This window comes from Xiphias gladius, chromosome 20, assembly GCF_016859285.1.
Source record: "Xiphias gladius isolate SHS-SW01 ecotype Sanya breed wild chromosome 20, ASM1685928v1, whole genome shotgun sequence".
NCBI classification, from domain to species: Eukaryota; Metazoa; Chordata; class Actinopteri; order Istiophoriformes; family Xiphiidae; genus Xiphias; species Xiphias gladius.
The window spans coordinates 19,785,791-19,799,401 of record NC_053419.1 but is presented as its reverse complement, the minus strand read 5'-3'; the positions used below and the strand labels follow the sequence as shown (position 1 = coordinate 19,799,401).

The window sequence follows — 13,611 nt, the reverse complement described above, 5'->3', positions numbered from 1 at the left end:
TTTTATACTTACGTACATTTTAAAAGGGTAAACAGAAGAAGGCCTTGCTGTTTCACTGAGCGCCTTCACATCTGGATTCGATAAGTTCCATTGTGCTGTCTGCTAAACCCTCTAAAAAGCCAGAAAAAATGTCTTCCAGATGTTTTCTTCCCATTCTTGGTGGAACAGGGGACCATGAAAAAAAAATTCTGTTGCATTTTTCTAAAGAAAATACACCACTCTGGGCTGGTTTTAGAGAGAAATTCCTAATCAAATAACATCTGCAGCCTTATAGCTGAGTTTGTAAAAATAATAGCAGTGTGCCTTGCATTTCAGCTAGGTTTGCACATACACATCCAGGGTCATTAAAAGGTTCTTTTTGTTTAAGTGAGCCAACTTTATGACAAGGTTAAAGGTCAAATACAGCTGGTCCACAGCTGTTTTTTTATTTACAGTCTCTTTATATCTGGACAACTCATCTTCAAAAGGACTTTATATGGCTTAGTCAGTTTTGCCTTTTTGTCACTGTTTGTTTTTTTATCACTTCGTGAGGCCAATTACAAAAGCTTAAATAAGTGATTGAATTCTTACAGAATTGAAAGAATTGCATAACTGCCTGTGTGTTTTACTTGTGGATTTTACAGGATGCTAACATCTGGTTTCCCTGAAGGATGCTGTTCCTTTTAATCTTGTTAATGTCATGCCCATTTAAATGAAAGGACTGAATGAAAGGACAATGTTTATTATCATTATCATTAGTATTCATCTAGAACAATTGAGTTTGTTAAGGCCTGTCAAAAATGTTACTCTATCAAATGAACGCAGCCTGTTCAAGGTGAGAGGCAGACACGGATGTGCCTTTCCATCACCACACATGGCAGCCATGAGGCTTTTAGAGTCAAGAGACACTGCCATTGGTAATCGTCTTTCAGTCAGACATGTAACTGTAATTTTTCTATGGGATTTTACAGTGGGTTGTTGCTTAATCACCTATAAGTGGCAGTCCTGAGGTTTAGTAAGTGGCAGTTAGAAAAAGTGGCTTCTTGTGTGTGCCTATTGCCATGGCGCTGAGGAAGGAATCTGAGTTAGCTGGACTGTGGAGAGAAGCAGTGACCCTGCAACTGCATGTGCCACTTCAGCCTATAAATGCAGGCTTTGTCGAAAGGACTCTGTAAATCAGCTCTAAAGACTGATAACAACATGGGAGATAAAACAAAATATGCAGGACAAGTTTTTGACCCTGCGTCAAAGTTAAGGAGATCCTTTGTAGAGCACAAATAGTGCATTAGTTGCCATATCCTGGACAGTATATCGTCTGTCTCTTTCCAGACTAATTAAGGGTCAAATAATTGTTTTGCACTGCTCAATGGTGCTCTGTACTCATGACACTGTGAGCTTGATTTGAAGCCAGTTGCCAGATGGTTTTCTCTAAAGGTGTTTCATGCCCAAATCTAGTAGCTGCCAGAGACACTCAGACAAAGATGGATAATTTCAGCTTCAAATTTACAACAGAAAGGGATGATGTGTTCTTTACTCCCTGACAGACTAAATGGAACAAAATGGATGCAACTGTGTTGGAAATGTCAGCACGGACACATCGGTGATGTAAAAGTTGGATGTGCTACCTCTTGATGCAACTCCCACTAATGTAGTTGAATTCTAACAGTATGCTTTGAATGTAGTGTGTGGAAGAGTGAAAAGTTAAGTCTGGTCCAGGCTCACAAGCTTAGTATTCACTTGAGCTGGGAAACAGTGCTTTTCTCTGTAGTGGGGTATTATAATCATTGAGCATGGAAAGCAATGTATGACTCATCCTTTCCAACCCCATTCCCCCTTCCCCAGCCTGTGCTTAGCCACAGCCTGGGCAGTAGAAATACTGAGTGTAAGCATTTTTTCCTACTAGGGGAAATGTAATGGTTTCTGGTCACTCCAGAAACTTCACCGCATTCAGATGTCTTCTATTTTTACTTTATTAAGGGGATGAAATTAGTAAGAGCTGGAATGGAAAGTCAACATAATATTTTGTAATTAAGACGGCTTAATTCATTTGGTTAAATTGCAACAAGGGACCAAGCTAGAGTTTGACCACAAACGCTAGCATGTGCTGAAGCAAGCTAAAGGAAATGTGTTTGACAAATGAACTAACCACGTTGTGCCGGAATAAGTGTTCGAGCAATGCTGTCTCCTAGAAATTACAACTCTTACAATACAATATCGTAGCACTCAAAGCATGCTAAAACTTTTTAATAACTCTGTTTAAACACAGCACTTGGTAAAGTTCAGGGAAAGACCGTCCTCTCGGTTACACATTGAAAAGAACCAAAAAGTTTGTAGCTGATTTTGATTTTGACTCAGGTAAAGTAGCCTTCTATTATTCAGGAAGTTTACTCACACAGCCACTACCCACATTGTTGATGTTGCTCAACTACGATACTTGTTACAGTGTCAGGAGGAGATGAATTGATGGTTAACTTGGCTCTCGTTGCAGCTCAGGCAGATTATTTGGCACTACATGAGATGGCAAACTTTCCCTACCCCAGGCTACTGTTACAGTGTGTGTTATAACTATCACAGGAACATAACTTTGTTTTTTCCATTTTCGTGTTTCATCACTCTCTCCACACCTCATTGAAGCTGTGCCATTCCTTTTTTTTAAAAACTCTCTCTGTTTGAGTTCCTTTCCCATTAGACACTGTTAACGTAATAGTCCATATGCAATCCTGAAATGGTGCTGCTTTTCATGCAGGATTTACATCTACCTCCGTTTTGTCTTAAGCTGACAGTGTTCATACATGCCGCCTCCTAATCTAAATGTTACAAGTCTAAAAGCGTTACCTCTAAAATAAGCCTTTGAATCATTTTTTTAAATGTTGTGTTCATTTACAGTTGTTGCTGTTTGTTGGTATCCATATGTTGATTATGTGGGCGGGGTGAGAATATTTCTTGGCAAATGTTAATGGGTTGCTAATGATGATGAAACTCTTCCTTTGTGAGAAAACACTGCATATTTAGATTGATTATTGTGCAGGGTTTTATATTTTTTAGGTTCAGTTTCATTATTTTGTGTCAGTGTGTTTGTGCTGGAATAACGGTTATCTGTGAGGCTGGGTGAGAGGAAATGGTTTCTTAATGGCAGTACTGCAGGGCCCTCTATTATCATAAATTTTTTCAACAGTCAGCCATCGAAACCATATCTGCTGCGGGTGAGACAGAATGAGGAAAAGGCTTCAGAGAAGGAAAAGATGAAATAAGCAGAGGGAAATAAAGTTGCTAATGGAGGTTAGAAAATACAGCTGAATGAAGCTTGTGCAAAAAGAGAGAAAGCCACAAAGGGAGGAAGAACAGATAAAAAGACAGAGATAACGGCGATCACACATGCCTAAAAAGTACCACTCCTGTAGTTTCTTGGTGTACAATGAGCATTCAGAGCTGCAGCGTGGAATCTTGACTCAGTTTTTCCATCTTGGGCTGTGGTGGACGGCAGACAGTGATTTATCTTCACCACTGTGAGCTGCAGCACGGAGACAGTGAAGTAAACCATCTGGTATTCTCCCTGTTAAAGCAATAAGAGTCAGACTGAAGCACTGAGCCTCAGAGTACACAAGAGAAGCTGTGGTCAGACAAAAAACTCTGTTCTCTGGATCATCTTTCAGGTCTGTGTGCTTGTGTTCTTGTGTGTGTGAGAGAAAGTACATCTGTGGGCGTAAGTGTGAATAAGCAAGACTATATCTGCAGACTCCGGGCGGATTTTTGCGAGTCTGTCTGCATGACTTTCTCTCTGAGTGCGTGTAATTTCTTGGTGTTTCCTGCGATTAGAGGCTGGGGTTAATCTTTGGGCATCTCATGATGAACATCAGACTGAGCCGATCATCGCCAGGGAAATGAAGGTATTAGGCGTATAAACAAAAAGTACTCGCTCGTCCGATTTCTTCCTCTGCCTCTTCCTCCCCGCTGCTGCTTTCACGCGCAGCTGTCAGCCGGGGTCACTGGGTCAGTGTCCTGAAAAGTCAGATAAAACGAAACTTAACTGATATTGGCATGTGTGGTCATTTGCCGACTTAATTTGGCTCATGTTGCTGACCTAAAAAACACCCTTTCTTCACCTAGTCACATACTTTCATCTGCTGGCATTCATTTGGAAGACATTCATCTTTATTCATAAAAAAAGCTGCTGACATAATGATGATTAATGACTAATGCTAAAGGTAATATTTTAGCGTGTCTAGAACCAGACCAGGTAACCTACTGTGGCCACAAGTGATCATAGACAAACACAAGTAGACAGGAGTTGTACAGTCAATGAACTGTCTCAATAATGTCAGTTACACGGCAACATCTATCTAAAGTTTGCAAACATCAGCTAACATTGGCCACCATAAGCCACTGGTCATACCTCTGTGTTTGTTGAATTGACCAAGTATGTGTTTTATAGCTTATAAATTCAGCTTTTCATCTTCATGAGGCAGAATGTGTTGCTTCTATTTAATCTCACTTTACACCATCTCCCCTCATTGAATCATATTCTCAGGGAGCTGTGATTGCTCATAACTTAATATTTTAAACGTTTTTTTGATTTATTCATTTTATCTTTATTAACAAAAAACTTTTATTTGTTTTATTTGTATTTGTTTCTCTTATAATTATGATTGATTTTCGGTCATATTACCCAGCTCTTGGTAGGATTTTACAGCTGTTCACTAAAATATTACATACTTGCAGCCATTTTAGTATGTTTGCATTTGTATGCCTTTCTAGCTGTGATAAGTAATGTCTTCAGAATTGTGTATGTTGTACCTGTTGGTGCAACTTGAACCTCAGTTTGCGTCCCATTGCGAAGCGTGTGCACGAGGTGTGATTGCCAAGAAATCTCTCACTGACAGTGGTTGAGTGTGTGTGGTTGTTTATCATCTTGCTTACTGACATTTCATTCAGGTTTGTGCTTACATGAATATACTCACGTGTTGCATGTCTGCAGTAGCATGTGTTCTCTCACAGGATCTACTTGCAGTGTATGTAATGTGTTCAGTCTAGCAAGCCGTAATACCTGCAGTATGATTCCCAGGTCGGGTCACATGAAACCCAGACGCAACAACTTAAGGTCAGTTTGGATGCATGTGTGTCTGTTTTTGTTTTCGTATTCTTGTACCCGATACCTTGTTTGACCAGAGTTGTGTTTTTATCAAGGTTTCATGCCGTTTTATGACAGAGATGGGCCACCACGCCTGAAACAAAAACCACTTCCACAGACTTGATAAAAGTTTACACACTTTTATGAGTTAAAATATTTACCTTTTAAGGGAGAAAGGCACTATTTCACATTGCCAATACAATGTATTTAATGCTAGTTAGTATTTTTTAAGCCTTGTTTTGGGATCCAGGTGGCTTACTACCTCAGCTAAACAATTTTCTTGAAATGGTGCTGCAGTGAAAGCCTCCTGATGTTTTACACTGTAAAGAAAGAGTTTAAGAAAGAGTTTATAACTTTTGGCAAATATGTGGTAATGATAAATGCTTAAATGAAGTGTAACATTACTACATGCAGAGAAGAGTCAGTTACACAGTAATACCAAACCAAAAGTTTGCTAACATTAGCTAACATTACACAGCATGAGGTACCGGTCATACGCGCTGTAGCTGCAAAACCACTGAGTGTACTGAAATGAGCAAGAGTGCTTTTTATTGCTTATTAATTCCACTTTTAATTTGGAAGAGGAAGAATGTCTTGCTTCTTTTAAACTTTACTTAGCCTCGCTTTAAGTAGTTAAAGTCAGGGCTTTAATGGTAACCTGCTGTATTCACAGTGAGGCTCCAGCTTCAAACAGTTGCTTTCATTTAAAGTTTTATAACAGAATCAGGTGAAATTAAAAAAAAAAAAAAAAATCCAAAAAACTCTTACACCCTCCCTGTCTGTGATGCGCTCTAGGAGGGGGAAGTGTCTCATTGGACATTCTTGTTTTCAGCTGTGCTGGTTTCCAAGAGAGGCAGGGTCCTCTTTATGGCTGCTAATTACTCCTTGTCCTCAGCGCCAGGTCAAGCATGTGCCTGGAGAGTCAGGCCTCACTTCAGGAAGGGCTAGAGGAGGAGGATAGGGGGCAGTGAAAGAGGGAAGAATGTTAATCCCCCCCAAACCCACCCCCCCGATGAAAAAGTCCTAATTCATTGGTCCGGCACCCCTCCTCCTGTCAAATGAAATGGTGCCGTCTGGAGTCACTAACTGCTGTTATAGAGTGTGTGTATATATGTGTGCATTTGTGGAAATCAAGGGTAGATGGATAGGTTACGGGAATGGGATCCACCACAGTCTTGGCACAGAGCCGAAAGCAGGATTATGAATCAAGCTACTGTTCAGAGAAAGAGAGAAAAAAGGTAGAAAGAAAGTGTGGTAGGTAGGGGAAGTTACTTGTAAAACCACATCACGCTCACTGTACTCTGTAACAGTCGGCCGTAATATATTAAGTTTCATCACAATTTTTAAAGTAATTCACACTTTTACTAGATACTTTTATTAATTCATTATCTTTTACTATGCTGTAACCTCATCCAACCCATGTCTGACAAATAAACCCATAAAAGGCTTAATACAACGTTAACCGCCCCTATTTTAGCCCATTATGTCAAAGATGCAGCACTTTGCTTACTAATTTGTACATTACACATACGTTTCCACTGTGTACAAAACCTTAAGAGTTTAACTTTCTTAAAAAAGAGTTTGTAAATGCTGAACATGAGAATTTCATAGCAAGAAACAAGTTTGAGTTGTGTACATTTTGAAGAGGACAAGTTGGACTTTGTTATTCGTCAATGAAGGAAAGATGAGTGAATCCTGTGTGTTGAGTTATTAACCATAATTATACTTCAGGAACAGGCCCAGGCCCTATTTTTTAATTGTCCATTAACAAGTTATATCCTTGCTTGTACTACCCTGTAACTGTGTTGTAAATGCATTTACCTGTGGATAGCAGAGGCCCTTTGGATGACGGAAGCACTGCTGACATCTGGAATAGTGCCCCAGTGTGTTGATGGAGGTAATATATGGATAAAATGAGAGGAAAGGAATGAAGATGTTTTATTTACACAAAAAAAGTAAACTGAAGCTTAAAGGATGCTATGTATTTAAAGTATAGTTTTTTATCATGTTCTGTGGCATGAAAGCAGTTAAAGCAGCAGAAGAGGGACGGCAGACTGGCGGTGTGCAAATGTACACAAGACCGTGTCATATAAACAGTTTCTGTGTATGTGCGGAGAACCTGCCTGTAGGATGTGAGGGGCTGTGGGCAGAGGGAAAAGTACTTTTAGAATCTTGTGCCAGAGGTGTTGGTCTCTCAAGGGAACTGCCATATTAAGTGGGTAAACATCTCAGCTTAACAAGGTGGGACTTGGACCCATACCTGTGGCTTAGGATGTGGTCGGGACAGCTTCCGCACGAAGGTCGACTGCCGGTGACAGAAATCCATGAATGAATGTGTGTGAGAATATGTCACAGACGGGAGGGAATAGAGTTTAGTGTTGATAATGTTTGTGTTTGTAACTCTCTGAAGTACTAGTCTGACAGCCTTTATCACTGAGAAAATGGCTCAGTTTTTTTTTTTTTTTTTGCTCTTTGCATCACATTAAACATCGCTTTATTGGAAAAGATGCTTCGGGGATGGGTTTTCAATCGGTCTATTATTTTGTAGTTGTTGTCTGGACAGATGCTATCTTTTCACTTTCCTCCTCTTTTCCTGTAAGCCGCTAATTGGCGCTCTCCACCTGGCTAACCTCCGGGTAAGCCAAGAAGAGGCCCAGTAATCGTTTTTAGATCCCTGAATGAAAAACTTGGATGAAAAACTAATGCAAAAGATTTCACATGAGGAACAAGGAAATTGGAAAATGGAAATGAGAAAGAGGAACAGTTCGATAATAAAACAGACTGACTGATGGAGGGAAATAATGGTTAACAGATATGGAATGAGGGGGCATCCTGATGACAATTGTTTCCTTCAAAAAAAGCATTGCGGATTAGCAAAAGCACTGCTCCTCAGCAGAGCTCGTGACACAGTTAGCATCGATTGGATACTCTTTACACACCTCCCCCTTTTTGTCTTCCCTTGTGGTGCTGAGATGGCTGTAATTATAATCTTGTTATTGTTACTATGATGCACTGTGAGTGTAGGCTGCTGTAGCCCAAAGGAACTTATTTGAATCATTTATCACTGTTTGTGTGTCGTTGTCATCTATAAACCAATAAAGTGGCGTCGGCTTGTTGGAAAAAACTAAGTGGACGTAGTTGTTTGGACATTCTGGTGTGAAGTGACTTCACAAATGAATGTAAATGTGATGCTGAAATGAAATGCTAGTGCTAATGGTAATGCATTGCCATGTTGACAGGACGACCATGAAGTGTTCTAACACCTATATGAGTATAACACGGAGGGATATCATTTTTTAGCTTGATTATATTAGGTAAGATTTGAAGTGAGAGTTTGTACCTGTCACCACCAGAGTCTCTAACAGCAGGGTTTGTCCAAGGTTGTGTCCATATAAGGTACTGCAGTGACTGTGACTGGTATGAGGAGGCTACACAAAGATGAATTAAGAGGAGAAGGAAAAGGGATGCTATGGCTGGTTGGTTATAACAGTCTGAGAATCACAGACTAACGCCTCATGAACGTGAGCAACCATTAACAGAGGACCTTAATGCTGTAGCTTTCCTTCAAACAGTGGTCTCTATGTGAATGGTAGGACGGTTATTTCCATTCCAGTCCTTGTATGGACGCCTTCTGTATAACTGTCAGTGATCAATTGAGCCTTCTACCACTGGATAAGACGCTGCTGGATGTGGACAGGTTAGACGGAATTACTATAATGTCAAAGCAGACTGTTGTGGGTTTTACAGGAAACATTTGTGGTTGTCTGAGAAAAGGGCAAAAGCGGTGAGTTTTGCCTTTGGCCAACTCTGGTCCTTTTTATAAACGGTATTAAATGAAAATGCTTTCTGTGCCACTTTCTGTGTGACCTACTGCTGTTATATTAGTGGCTGAGAGACAGTAGCTTCCTGTGTCTGTCCCACAGAAACTGATCCTGAATTAAAGGAAGATCCTGCTGGATTTTTTTTGCTTATGCTGATTGTTGAAAATCCTGTAAGAAGTGTGTGATACAAATACAGATACTCATACAGATGCTAAAGTTATGCAGTAGATTAATGAAACCTTTAAACTACATGTAGCAAGTTCTACACTGCAAGAGTGAAGTGTCTAGAAAGATTTTGCAGTTTTTTCTGAACAGTACCCGATGTAATTTTCTTAAGAGTTATACTGGCAATTAAAATGCAAGGCATTATAGCCGGTTATATTATATTGGTACAGATGATCTTCTAATAATTTAAAAAAAATATATATTATGGTATTAAAAATAAAATACGATAACTTTTAGCCAGCATCAATCCAATAGACAAAATTATAAACAGTTTGACAGAAACAACCGAGGTGTTCAGGGGCCTAAATGCCTACAATATACTTTAGAAAAGTTTATTGTTGGCAGTTATAAACTGTTTCCACAAGCAGTTTACTTTTTGTTGCAGGTTTGATGAGTGTATAAAAATTAAAATGCTGTAATTAAGCACATGTAACTCCATCTTGCGTTCCTGGGCGCTTGTCATGTCTTTTATCCAAAATGTCTCAAACCCTTCATTTCAGAATCATTATGTCTAATTGATGTTGTATAATCATTTGAAAACATTATCCTGTCTCTTGCCTGAATCCCGAGTCCCTGTGCTTCAGTGCTATGTATTCATGCTCCATGCTGCTGAGTGTGAATAATGCACATTTACGTAACTTTTCAGAAATGTATTTGTTGGCATTCAGGCCCCTAAATGCCTCAGTCGCTAAGCGACCACTGCAACCAACTCTCCAAATGCAGAGAGGTTTTCAACATGTGTGTCACATTTCTTTAATTTCACATGGTCAGCTCTTACAAACTCCCACTTGTAGACTAATAAGTGGTAACGATATAGAACACAGATTTTGATTAATGGCAGATCAATCAGGGCATTTGTAACAGAACTACATTCCCCATCCATTTGACAGTCTGATGTATTATTACACTGTTGCCACCATCTCAGTGACAAGCTCATTAAATGCACCTCTGTCATCATGGTGAATGATAGACATTTACTGGCTGGTGGGTGAGTTTCTGTCTGTCTCTTTATTATGAGTTGATGACAGACAAAGCTTTCTTTTTGTTTAGGCCCTTCACCTACTTAGAGGTTCTGTTATCCTGTGGCATGTACTTCCATGAATATGAATTTAGTTATTTTCACATGCTTAAAGGTTGGACGAAGTGTCTTTTGAAACAGTTAGCTGTAGAGCTTGGATTAGTGTATTCTCTCGGATGAATCATTAGTGTAAATCCCTGTGCCTCTGATTAATATGTCCCCCGAAGCAATGTTATATTCTGCAGGGTTCCACATTCACATATGAAGAAACACAATTACAGAGTTGAGGACTGGATAACAGACTTCCTCCATGACAGGAAGAGTGCGCTGGCTCAGGAGGAGAGAGATAGAAAGACAGAGATGAGATGAGAACATCCTGGCTAGGAAATCGCCATTTTTATCTCGCTCAAATTCCATGTTTTCTCCTCGAAATGGTCTACAGACTTGTTCCAGACTTCTCGTAATATTTGTGTAGAAATGGGTATAAACCGCTATAAAGTGTGTTTATATGTTCATTATTGAGTAATGGCATGAAATTACTACATGTCTGTTGTCTGTGCTCCAAACTGATGTTTTTTTTTTTGATTGTGTTTTGTATTTTTTTTTCAGGCAGATGGTTTGTAAATAAGAAGAATTTGTTACCTTTGAGTAATTCTTGGTTTTAAATTCCCTCACTACGATTTCATTAGTTGAGTGTTTGGCTCTTTGATAATAAAATAATGTATGCGACGTTCAAACACACTTCAGCTGATGAGGAAGCATTTTTTTTATTTTTCCACAATCACTGAACAGTTGTAGAGGCAAAGTGCAGCCAAAGTGCTATTAAATGGAGACCTCTGTTTAAGAAAGTAATTTTCTTCTTTTTTATATATTTGTGCTGCACGTGAGTCATGTGTGATGACATCCAGCTGGAGGTTGTTGCAGGATGACGTAAAATGTACAAACGCTTTTTTGCTTGGCCCAGTCGCCTTTTTGCCTTTCCCAGCAGCCCTTTCACTCTCAGATGGATGGGGGTGTTGAAAATTTTTTTTTTTTCTAAACATTTTGTGTGGTCTTTGTAGCCTGACACTAGGACTGCTGTACCTGTGTGTGGGTGTGTGTGCAAGCTTTTGTACTAGTCGAGGAGTTTCCTTTGACTCTCCACATTCACATAACAACACAAAAATGCATCTAGGAGAATACTGCAGCATGCTTGCTTTTGTCTTTGTTTTATTTCTTAAACTCCTGTGCCATAAAATAATTCTGTTGTCTTCTATCACTTTAGTGTTTGTCCTCCTCTAAAACCCCCTGACAGCCTCTGTCCTTATGCAACTATCTCTAGAGACATGACCCAGTGTCCTTTTCTGGATGCTAATGAGTGTCATTGTGTAGCTTGTTATGTGTGCATCTGGCTGCAGGAACAGCTGTTGGTCCTGCGTGGTTTTGGCATGCGAGGGTGCGGTCCAGGGTCAAACCCCATGTCACATTGTTCTGACCCAGTTTATCTCTGTGGTGGCCTGGTTACAGCCAAGACAACCGGTCTGAAAGTGTGGTAATTGCATGGTTGTGGCCAAAGGGAGGCAGCGGTAGATTTAGCGTTGCAGGGAAATGGATGGAAGGCTGGGTTTTGCTGCAGCTGTAACCCATGATCATGGTGATCTATAAATGGGCACATCTCTGTTTAGCATCTCTGTATATGGATGACAGAAATCTTCTCTGAACCTCAACAGTAAAGTCTCCTGCTGAGTAACTAGTGCTTCTGAGTCAACAAAAGAGAGAAAATAGAGGGAACGGCAAAAGAATAGGCCGTACTTTTCTGGACTGGCCTGTATCTACAGTTGCAATCAGAAATATTCCACCCCCTCACCTCAAAAGACATTATAGTGATGTGGATGAAAAATAATGACAATAGATGACAAAAAACCTCATTAAACAACAAAAAATATTTATTGATACATATTTGAGTTATTTTGACAACAGAAGTTGACTTAACTTTGAAAATCAAATGAAAAATGTAACTCTTTTAACACATACATGTGCAGTATTATTCAACCCCCAGCTTCAGTACTTTGTGGCGCATCCTTTAGCGTTTATAATTTCTAACAAACATTTTCAATAAGTGCTGACAAGCTTCTTACACCTCTCGATTGGAATCTTTGCCCATTCTTCATGTGCAAAAGGCTCTAGCTCAGTGATGTTTGATGGCTTCTGTGCTGCAACTGCCTTCTTTAAATCCCACCAAAGATTTTCAATCTGATTTAAATCTGGTGACTGGGAAGGCCACTCTAGGACGTTCCAGGATCTTTTTCTCAACCCAGCTTTGGTTGACTTGGAGGTGTGCTTGGGATCATTGTCTTGCTGGAAAGTCCAATGGTCACCAAGGTTTAATTTGTACACAGAAGGCATCATGTTCCTCTCTAAAATGTCCTGGTATTTCTGGGAATCCATGATGCCAGGTACATGATCAAGATTGCCAGTTCCTGCCAAAGAAAAACAGCCCCACATCATCAATGACGCACCTCCATGCTTGACCGCGGGGATGGTATTCTTCTGGTCATAAGCCTGGCCTTTTCGCATGCCAGACATACCGCTGGTCCATATGTCCAAACAGTTCCAGTTTGGTTTCATCAGTCCATAGAAATGTCTCCCAAAACTCTGTAGTCTTATCCAAATTCCACCTCACATATTCCAGTCGACGTTTGATATTCCTTGTGGTCCAGAGTGGAGGGCATCTTGGAGTCTGGCCATGGTCTGGTTATCCTGTAGGTGTCTTGCAGTCACATGGGGGTTTCTTTTAGTTGTTCTTACTAAGTTGCTAAGGGCCCTTGATGAAATGTTCTACAGCCAGGCAGGTTTGCAGCTGTTCCATAAGTTTTAAACATCCTTATAATGCTCCCAATGGTGTCTCTTGGAATATTAAATAATTTGGAAATCTTCTTATACCAAAGGCCCTTCAGGTGTGATGAAATAATATCCTCTCTCAGCTTTTGTGGAAGCTCCTTTGTCTTTCCCATGATTGCAACCCACCTTGAATACCTTCAAGGGTGGGGTTTATATATATGCATCACAGCTGAAGCAAATGAAGGATTATTATAGAGTTTCCAAAGGCTTAATTATGTTTAAACTCCACTTTAGGCCATAAAACTGTCAGACAGCTTTGAAAACAACAATATTATATAGGGGTTGAATAATTGTGACATGGCCATCTTAACAAAATATACTGTTACACACAAATACTACATCATGCATTATCAGTATTGATTTTATGTATCACTCAACTCATAAAGAAGTCATCCGAAGCAGAATCTTGCTCTTTGAGAAAACTTTAATTGATAAATCCTTAAAATCTTTGGGGGGTTGAATATTTCTGATTGCAACTGTATATATGCATTGTATAAACAATGTTTATATCTGGACTTGTGTATTATAGAATTTGTACAAATGTCGATAATTTTTGTGCT

At 39.7% G+C, this 13,611-nt stretch overlaps 1 protein-coding gene across 2 annotated transcripts in view; it reads left to right on the top strand.

The window, feature by feature from the left end:
• col5a1 (procollagen, type V, alpha 1) overlaps positions 1 to 13,611 on the top strand; it is a 77,899-nt gene that overhangs the window by 5,536 nt on the left and 58,752 nt on the right. The gene's annotated exons all lie outside the window — the stretch shown is intronic.